This window comes from Mastomys coucha, chromosome X (genome assembly GCF_008632895.1).
Source record: "Mastomys coucha isolate ucsf_1 chromosome X, UCSF_Mcou_1, whole genome shotgun sequence".
In the NCBI taxonomy this organism is placed as follows: domain Eukaryota; kingdom Metazoa; phylum Chordata; class Mammalia; order Rodentia; family Muridae; genus Mastomys; species Mastomys coucha.
Genome location: NC_045030.1, coordinates 53,284,018 through 53,293,452, shown reverse-complemented (window position 1 = coordinate 53,293,452; position 9,435 = coordinate 53,284,018).

Below are 9,435 nucleotides of genomic sequence, written 5' to 3'. Positions count from 1 at the left end.
TGTAGACCAGGCTGGCCTCGAACTCAGAAATCTGCCTGCCTCTGCCTCCCAAGTGCTGGGATTAATGGGTCCATTTTTGTGAGCACTCCATAGCCTCAGTAATAGTGTCAGGCCTTGGGGCCTCCCCTTGAGCTGGATCCCACTTTGGGTCTGTCACTAGACCTTCTTTTCCTCAGGCTCCTCTCCATTTCCATCCCTGTAGTAATTCTTTCAGACAGGAAGAATTATGGGTCAGAGTTTTGACTGTGGTATGACAACCCCATCCCTCATTTGATGCTCTGTCCTTCTGCTTGGGGTTGCTTCTACAAGTTCCATCTCCCCAATGTAGGGCATTTCATCTAATGACCCTCTCTTTGATTCCTGAGAGTCTCTCACCTCCCAGGTCTCTGGAGCATTCTGGAGGATCTCCCAACTTCCTACTTCCCAAAGTTGCATGTTTCCATTCTTTCTGCTGGCCCTCAAGGATTTCAATCCTTTTCTCTACCTAATACCCATTCATGTTCCCCTCTCTGCCCCCAAATTCCCTTTCCAACGCAGGTCCTTCCCTCCGCCCCTTGTTGTTGCTTTCTTCTCCTTCCCAAGTGGCGCTGACGCAGTCTCACTTGGGTCCTCCAGGTTGTTGAACTTTTTGAGTTCTGTGGGCTGTATCTTGGGTATTCGGGCATTTTTTATTTTTTTGTCAAATATCCACTTATTAGTGAGTACATTATGACTGCCCTCTGAAAGACCCAACAAGCAGCTGAAAGAGTCAGATGCAGATATTTGCACCCAACCAATGGACAGAAGTAGTTGAATTAGGGGAAATCTGGAAGAAGCTGAGGAGGAGGGTGACCCTGTAGGAGGATCAGCAGTCTCAACTAACCTGGACCCCTGAGATCTCTCACATACTGGAACACCACCCAGGCAGCATACAGCAGCTGATATGAGGCCCCCAACACTTATGCAACAGAGGACTACTGGGTCTGGGTTTAATCATAGAAGATGCACCTAACCCTCAAAAGACTGGAGTCCCCAGGGTGTTTAGAGGTCTGGTGTGGTGGGGGTGAGGGTGGGCACATCCTCGTGGAGATGGGGGAGTGGGAAGGAAGTATGGGATGTGGAACAGTCGAGTGTGGACCAAGAGTGGAATAAAGTCTGGAGTTTAAAATAAATAAATGCATTTTTAAAAAATGATTAAAAAATAAGTTATTTGTTCTGAAAAGCAAAGAAAAAAAGAATTGTTTTCACTATCCTGGGTTTTTTGTTTTGCCATATGAAATTGAGAATTGCTGTTTCCCATACCTTTGAAGAATTGTGTTAGAATTTTGATGGGGATTGCACTGAATCTGTAGATAGCTTTTTGGTTGGATGGCCATTTTTACTATGTTAATCCTACCAATCCATGAGCATGGGAGATCTCTCCATTTTCTGAGATCTTCTATTTCTTTCTTGAGAGACTTGAAGTTCTTGTCATACAGATCTTTCACTTGTTTGGTTAAGAGTCACACCAATGTATTTTATATTATTTGTGACTATCATGGAGGGTGTCATTTCCCTACTTTTTTTTTTCTAAGCCTGTTTATCATTTGTATAAAGGAAGGCTATTTATTTATTTGAGTTAATTTTATAACCAGACACGTTGCTGAAGTTGTTTATCAACTGTAAAAGTTCTCCAATAGAATTTTTGGGGTTGCTTATGCATACTATTATACCATCTGCAAATAATGATACCTTGACATCTTCTTTGTCAATTTGTATTCCTTTCACCTCCTTTTGTTGTCTAAATGCTCTAGCTAGATACAGGAAGAATGGATACAGGGAGAGTGGGCATCCTAGTCTTGTCCCTGATTTTAATGGGATTGCTTCAAATATCTCTCCATTGAATATGATATCAGCTGTTGGTTTGTTGTATATTGCTTTTCTTCTGTTTAAGTATGGGCCTTGAATAAACAACAATATGAAATAACTAGTACCTTAAGAGCTCCTAGGGACTAAACCATCAACCAAAGAGCACATATGGTGGGACTAATGGCTCCAGCAGCATATGTATAGCAGAGGATGGCCTAGTCAGTCATCAATGGGAGGAGAGGGACTTGGTTCTGTGAAGGTTCTATGCCCCAGTGTAGGGGAATGCCAGGGCCAGGAAGCAGGAGAGGGTGGGTTGGTGAGAAGAGGGAGAGGAGAGGAAACAGGGTTTCTCTTTTTGTTTTTGTTTTTGTTTTTGTTATTTTTTAGAGGGGTAACCAGGAGAGGAGATATCACTTGAAATGTAAATAAAGAAAATATCTAATAAAAAAATTATGGGCCTTGAATTCCTTATCTCTGCAACATTTTTAACATGAAGGGGTGTTGTATTTTGTCAAATGCTTTTACAGCATCTAATGGGATGATCATGTGATTTTTTTTTTGTCTTTGAATTTGTTTATATACTGGATTATGTTTGTTGAACCATCCCTGCATTACTAGGATGAAGCCTACTTGATTGTGGAGAATGATGCTTTTGATGTGTTCTTGGATTTAGTTACCTAGAATTTTATTGAGTATTTTTGCATCAATATTCATAAGCAAAATTGGTCTAAATTTCCCTTTTTGGTTGGGTCTTTGTGTGGTTTAGGTATCAGAGTAATTGTGGCTTCATAGAATGAATTGGGTAGTGTTCCTTCTGTTTCTATTTTATGGAATAATTTGAGGAGTATTGGTATTAGCTCTTCTTGGAAGGTCTGGTATAATTCTGCACTAAAGCCACCTGGCCCTGGGGTTTTTGTTGTTGTTGTTGTTGTTGTTGTTGTTGTTGTTGTTGTTGGGAGGTTTTTAATGACTTCTATTTCCATAGGGGATTTGGGCCTGTTTAGTTTATGTGCTCTCAATTTAACTTTGGTATATGGTATCTGTCTAGAAAAAAATATTCCATTTCATCTAGATTTTCCAGTTTTGTTAAGTATAGGCTTTTGTAGTAAGAGCTAATGATTTTTTTTTTAATTTCCTCAGTATCTGTTGTTATGTTTTTCTTTTCATTTCTGATTTTGTTAATTTTTATACTGTCTCTGTGCTCTTTATTTTGGCTAGGTGTTCATCTATCTTGTAGAGTTTCTCAAAGAACCAGGTTTTTGTTTTGTTGATTCTTTATATTCTCTTTGTTTCTTTTTGATTGATTTCAGCCCTGCATTTGACTATTTCCTGCCTTCTACTCCTCTTGGATGTGTTTGCTTCTTTTTGTTCTAGAGCTCTCAGGTGTGCTGTTAAGTTGTTCGTGTAAGATCTCACCAGTTTCTTTACCAGGGCACTTAGTGCTATGAACTTTTTTCTTAGCACTGCTTTCATTGTGTCCCATAAGTTTGGGTATGATGTGTCAACATTTTCACTAAATTTCAGAGAGTCTTTAATTTCTTTCTTTATTTCTTCCCTGACCAAATTATCATTGAATAGAGTTGTTTAGTTTTCATGTGTATGTGGGCTTTCTGTAATTTTTGCTGTTCTTGAATACCAGCCTTAGGTCACAGTGATCTGATAGGATGCATGGTATTATTTCAGTCTTCGTGTTATCGGTTAAGGGTTGTTTTGTGACCAGTTATATGGTAGATTTTGGAGAAGGTACCATGAGGTGCCGAGAAGAAGGTATATTCTTTTTTTTTTTTTTAGAGTGAAATGTTGTGTAGATATCTGTTGAATCCATTTGATTTAAAAACTCTATTAGTTTCACTGTGTCTCTGTTTAGTTTCTGTTTCTATGACCTGTCCATTGAGAAGAGTGGGGTGTTGAAGTCTCCCACTATTATTGTGTGAGGTTCAACATGTGTTTTGAGCTTTAGTAAAGTTTCTTTTAAGAATGTGGGGGCCCTTGCATTTGGGGTATAGATATTCAGAATTGAGACTTTCTCTTGGTGGATTTTTTCATTGATGGGTATGAAGAGTTTTTCCCTATCTCACTTGATAGCTTTTGGTTGAAAGTCTATTTTATTGGATATTAGGATGGCAACTCCATTATGCTTTTTGGGACCATTTGCTTGGAAGACTTCTAGACTTTTACTCGGAGGTAGTTTCTGTCTTGGTGAATTCACAGCAGAGTAATGGTGAATGGCTGAGAAGCAATAAAAGAAATGTTCAAAGTCCTTAGTCATCAGGGAATTACAAATCAAAACAACTCTGAGATTCCACCTTATATCAATCACAATGGCTAAGACCAAAAACTCAAGTGACAGCACATGTTGGTGAGGATGAGGAGCACTTCTCCATTGCTGGTGGGAGTGCAGAGTTGTGCAGCCAGTCTGGAAATCAATCTGGAGGTTCCTCAGAAAATTGGAAATAGATCTACCTGAAGACCCAGCTATACCACTCTTGGGCATATACCCAATAGATGCCCCACCATTCCACAGGGGCATTGCTTCACTATGTTCATAGCAGCCTTACTTGTGATAATCAGAAGCTTTATACAACTCAGATGTCCCACATGGAAGAATGATCCAGAAATTGTAGTTCATTTATACAATGGAATACTACTCAGCTCTTAAAAATTAGGACATTCTGAGTTTTGCCGGTAAATGGATAGAACTAGAAAATATCATCCTGAGTGAGGTAACTCAGACCCAAAAGGACATACATGGTATCCATCCACTAATAAGTGGATAGTTGACAAATAAAATACAGAATACCCAGGATACAATCCATAGAACTCAAGAAGGTTAATAAGCTGAAGGGCCCATGTGAGGATGCCTCAGTCCCACTTGGGAGGAAGAAGAAAACAATCATGGGGAGTAGAGAGAGGGATCAACCTGGGTGGAAATGGGGACAGGGAAGGAAAAAGGGGAACATGATCAGGTATTGTGAGGAGAGAGGACTGAAGCCCTGAAGGCCAGCAAAAAGAATGAAAACATGCAACTTCAGGATGTAGGAGGTTGGGGAGACCCTCCAGAATGTACCAGAGACCTGGAAGGTGAGTGACTCTCAGGATTCAAAGGGAGTGACCTTAAATGGAATGCCCTACAGTGGGGAGAGGGAACTTGTAGAGTCCATCTCCAATAGAAAGACAGGGCTTTAAGTGGAGGGATGAGGCTGTCATCCTACAGTTAAAAACTCTGACACAGAATTGTTCCTGTATAAAAGAATTGTAGACACAAAAAATGGAGAGAAGTCTGAGGAAAGGGAGGTCCAGTGACAGATCCCAACTGAGATCCATCTCAAGGGGAGGCTCCAAGGCCTGACACTATTACTGATACTGCAGTGTGCTTACAGACAGGAGCCCCAGCATGGCTGTCCTCAGAGAGGTCCAGCAAGCAGCTGACTGAGACAGATGCAGATACTTAAACCCAACCAATAGACTGATGAAGCTGGGGACCCCTCTGGTTGCGTTATAAAAAGACCCCATGGAGAAGGGAGGCCTGGCAGGGTGGGAAGTGGGATGGAGACATCCTCTTGGAGATGGGGGAGGAGGAGTGGGATGAGGAACTGGGGTGGTGGGGGACAGACCGGGAAAGGGATAACAATACAAACAAGTGACACATATAAATGTAAAAAATATAGGATGTGCATAGAAAAAATAAAAATACTGGCAAAAGAAACCAAAAACCATGAGAACATGTAAAACAATTTGTTCATAAATTCAACATTCAATGTTGTAAATAATACCAATTCTTCCCAACGTTCTCAACTCATGCCATCCCAAGCAAGCCAACCAAGATCCCAGCTGCTTTGCTTTTCGACAAACAACTAGTATTTCAATTATACAAAATATAATATCACCTTACAGCAGCTCACTGCTTTCCTATATATTTTGTCCATGAACAACTGAATTTTTTTAAAATGCAATCCATTTATAATAGCACTAAAAATGAAGAACGTACATAAATGCAATTTACACACTCATTTATTTTTTAATGTAAGTGAAAAGTGAAATGACCAAGGCAATACTGAAGAATAAAGTCAGAGGACTCACACTGATCAATGTCAAAACATAGTCTAAAGCTACAATGAGCAACACAATATGGAACTGGCAGAGCAACAGACACAGTACAATGGAGCAAAGTTAAAGAAAGACTCAACTAAATTTTTTCAAATGCACAAAACAATTTGATAAACTACACCCTTTCAGAAAATATTGCTGGAAAAATATCAATATGAACAAACATTTCTCTGGAGAATATGAAGACAGCACGTAAACACACAGCATGATGTGCAGAACAGGAGGTATCAAGTAAAGATAAATACATCAAAACCACAATAATTTATCACAGCACAATTATCAGAGTGGGGAAAAGAAAAGAGTAACATCAAATGCCAAAAATATGCAGAGCAATTCTATCGCTCATATGTTGCCAGTGGGGATACATAAAGTCATATATTAGCTCTGAAGAACAGTTAACTGGCTGGTGAGAGATCTTAGCAGGAAATTATCTAGGACCTACAACAGTACAACTGGGCATTTCTTCCAATGGAATGAAAACAAATTATCGGCTCAAAATCACTATATGTCCTCAAAGGTTTTCTGTTGCTTTGATAAACAACATGACCAAAAGCAACTTATGAGGAGGAAGGGTTTGTTTCAGCTTACAGGTTATAGACCATCATCCAGGAAGCCAGCGCAGGAGCTCAAAGCAGGAACCTGGAGGCAGAAACCATGCAGAGTTTTACTGATTTACTCACCTCCAATTTTAATACAGCCCAGGTCAATCTGCTTTGTGATAGTATGGCCTACAGAGGGTTAGGCGCTCCCACATCAATCAACAATCAAGAAAATCACACACACACACACACACACACACACACATACACACACACCCCTGAATACCCACAGACTAATTTGATGAAGGCACTTCTTCAGCTGGAGTTCTCTATTCCCATGTGTGTCTGTTTGATAACCAGATTAGCCATCATGCTACACAGTTGTTTATAGAGTTCAGCTTATAATATTACAAACTGAAAACAACCAAATGCCCTTCAACAGATAGGTGAAATACTATTCAGCAGTAAAAAGAGACAACATACTGTTGCATACAATAACCTGGATGTATTTCAAGAATATTGTACTGAATGAAAAACTTCAAACCCTAAAGGTAACATATGTACAATTCCACTTAACATTCTTGAAAATGCAAAATTATAACAGTAAAAAATTAATAACTAGAAGTGAAGAAGAGGGGGCAGTTGAGAAATGAAAGGCAGACTTATTTCTTTTCCTGTAAAGGGCAGCAGAGGTGATGCTGGTAGTGACGGACCTTTAGTGTATCTGTGCTCTATCAGTTTCAGTACCTTAGCTATGATATTACATTTTAGGCTTGCAAGGTGTTAGTGCTGTGAAAAATTAGTAGAAAGTGCACAGGATGTCTCTGCATCGGTTAGTTTCTCTCACTTGTTTTTTGAGAAAGCATCTTGCTATGTATCTCAAGATAGCCTTGACGCTTGATCCCCCCACCCTAGTCCGGCTACATCCTGAGTGCTGGAAGTACAGACATATATAATCCCCAGTCTCAGCAGTGACTCGTTTTTAAAAGGATTTATTTATGTTATGTATATAAGTGTTTTGCTTAAATGTGTGTGTGTGTGTGTGTGTGTGTGTGTGTGTGTGTGTGTGTGTGTTTGTGTGTACATTACATGAATGCCTGATGCCTGAGGAGATCAGAAGAGGGCATCAGGTCCCCTGGACCTGAAGTTACAGATGGTATGAGCCACCATGTAGATGATGGGAATTGAACCCTGGTCCTCTGAACAAGTGCTCTTAACCTCTGAGCCATCTGTCCAGCCCCTCAGCATTGAGTCTTATACTGAAAGTTCATCTACAATGGTCTCAAAATTTAAAAAAAAATGTTTAATTAATGATGAAATGTTTATTGAATATAATAATAGGCTATTTGTAGTTACCTCTTCCACAATTATCCCAGTGAAGTTGTGGGAAAAGATGTCTAATTGGTAGAGATTGAAAAATAGTGGGAAGAAAAAATACTGAATAAATTATTCCATCCAGTTGTATAGGGCATTTTCCTCCAAGTTGTAACATTCTCTCCAAATTGAAACATTTACTCCAGGGAGGGGATGCTCATGGGCCTCTAGGTAAACAAAACATCACATGCCCAGGAGAACAAAAACTAAGATTATTTTTATATTCATTTTTCCATACAACATATTTTGATCATGTTTCTCCTCTCCCAAACTTAGAATATTCTTCACTTCCTCCCATCCTCCCCCCTTCCCCTGCCACTACCTAGAAGAATAAAACAGTAAACAGTTACTGGGGGTGGAGACCCTGAACAGCCAAACCAGGAAAAGAAATACAGAGTTGCTTGCATGCTGCATAGAGAGTTCCAGGACTGCATTGCCACCTGTGTTGGTGAAGATTTTAGTAATGTAGCTGCCTTTAAGTTATCCCTGTTCCCCTATAAGTAACCCCTCACATATATTCCTGATAGTAACCCCAACAACAACAAAGAACTCTCTGTTCACCAAATTGGACATCGGTATAATTTCTACTGTGGTTCATGGTATCCCTTTCTGAGGTGAGTAAACATGTAGTTACATCTCCCCAGGGGGAGAAGGAAGGGGTGGTCTATCACTCAATGCCAGATTAACAGAGATTTACACTTCATACAGTGACGAAAAATTAAAAACCAAGTTGCTAGGAATGGGAGGTGTCTGGCCAAGTAAATTCCTTGTGATAGGGAATTATTCACACAAGTGCACTTGTGTGACCATAAGCAAGGGTGTCTGGGAGTGAAGATAGGAGGAGAGTGCAATAATTGAACTACAATAGCAATTTGTACACTTAAGGAAAAGAAGTTCAAGTGGCTTCAACATCTTTTAGGAAATAAGAATTTGTGCCACTGTATGGTGGAGGGTTAACATACTCTGAAAGGGGTCCTTTTTTCCAAGGGAGTGATGATGAAAATTATCTACAAATGGGGAAGAAACGGGAGAAAACCAATGCTAAAGCACATGAAGAACAGCTGAGTGTCCCAAGGACTAAGCTGACATCATAGTTTCTGACTGGTGGGTGTGCCAATATCTCACGTGCTGTCCCCTCCACCCACAAAGTTACAGATGAGGCTGGTGCAGTCTCATGTTTGAAAGGACCTAAAGCTGACGCTAAAGATTACAGATATGGCATTTGGAAGACCACGAGATAATGATAAACTCACTGCTAAATTCATTTGCCCCAAGATACTGATTGGATAGGAAATAAGTGAAAAAGGGGACACGTGCCTTATTTGCAGACTGAGAGCATATGTTGGGAGACTCAAGCTTTGTTGGCAGACTTGGCTCTCAGCGGAATTGGAGCTCAGCTCATTAAAGGCATTAAAGGTCTAGCTTTGCCTAGAGATGTTCAGTGACTGGAAATGGTTAGAATGCTGAAATCTACAGATCAGAGAAGTCAAACTATATGGGCAGTGTCTGTCATGGCACTCAGGCTACGAACAGGACTTGAAACATCAACAAAGTCTGTGAGCTGGTCTTTACAATAATTTTTTTTTTT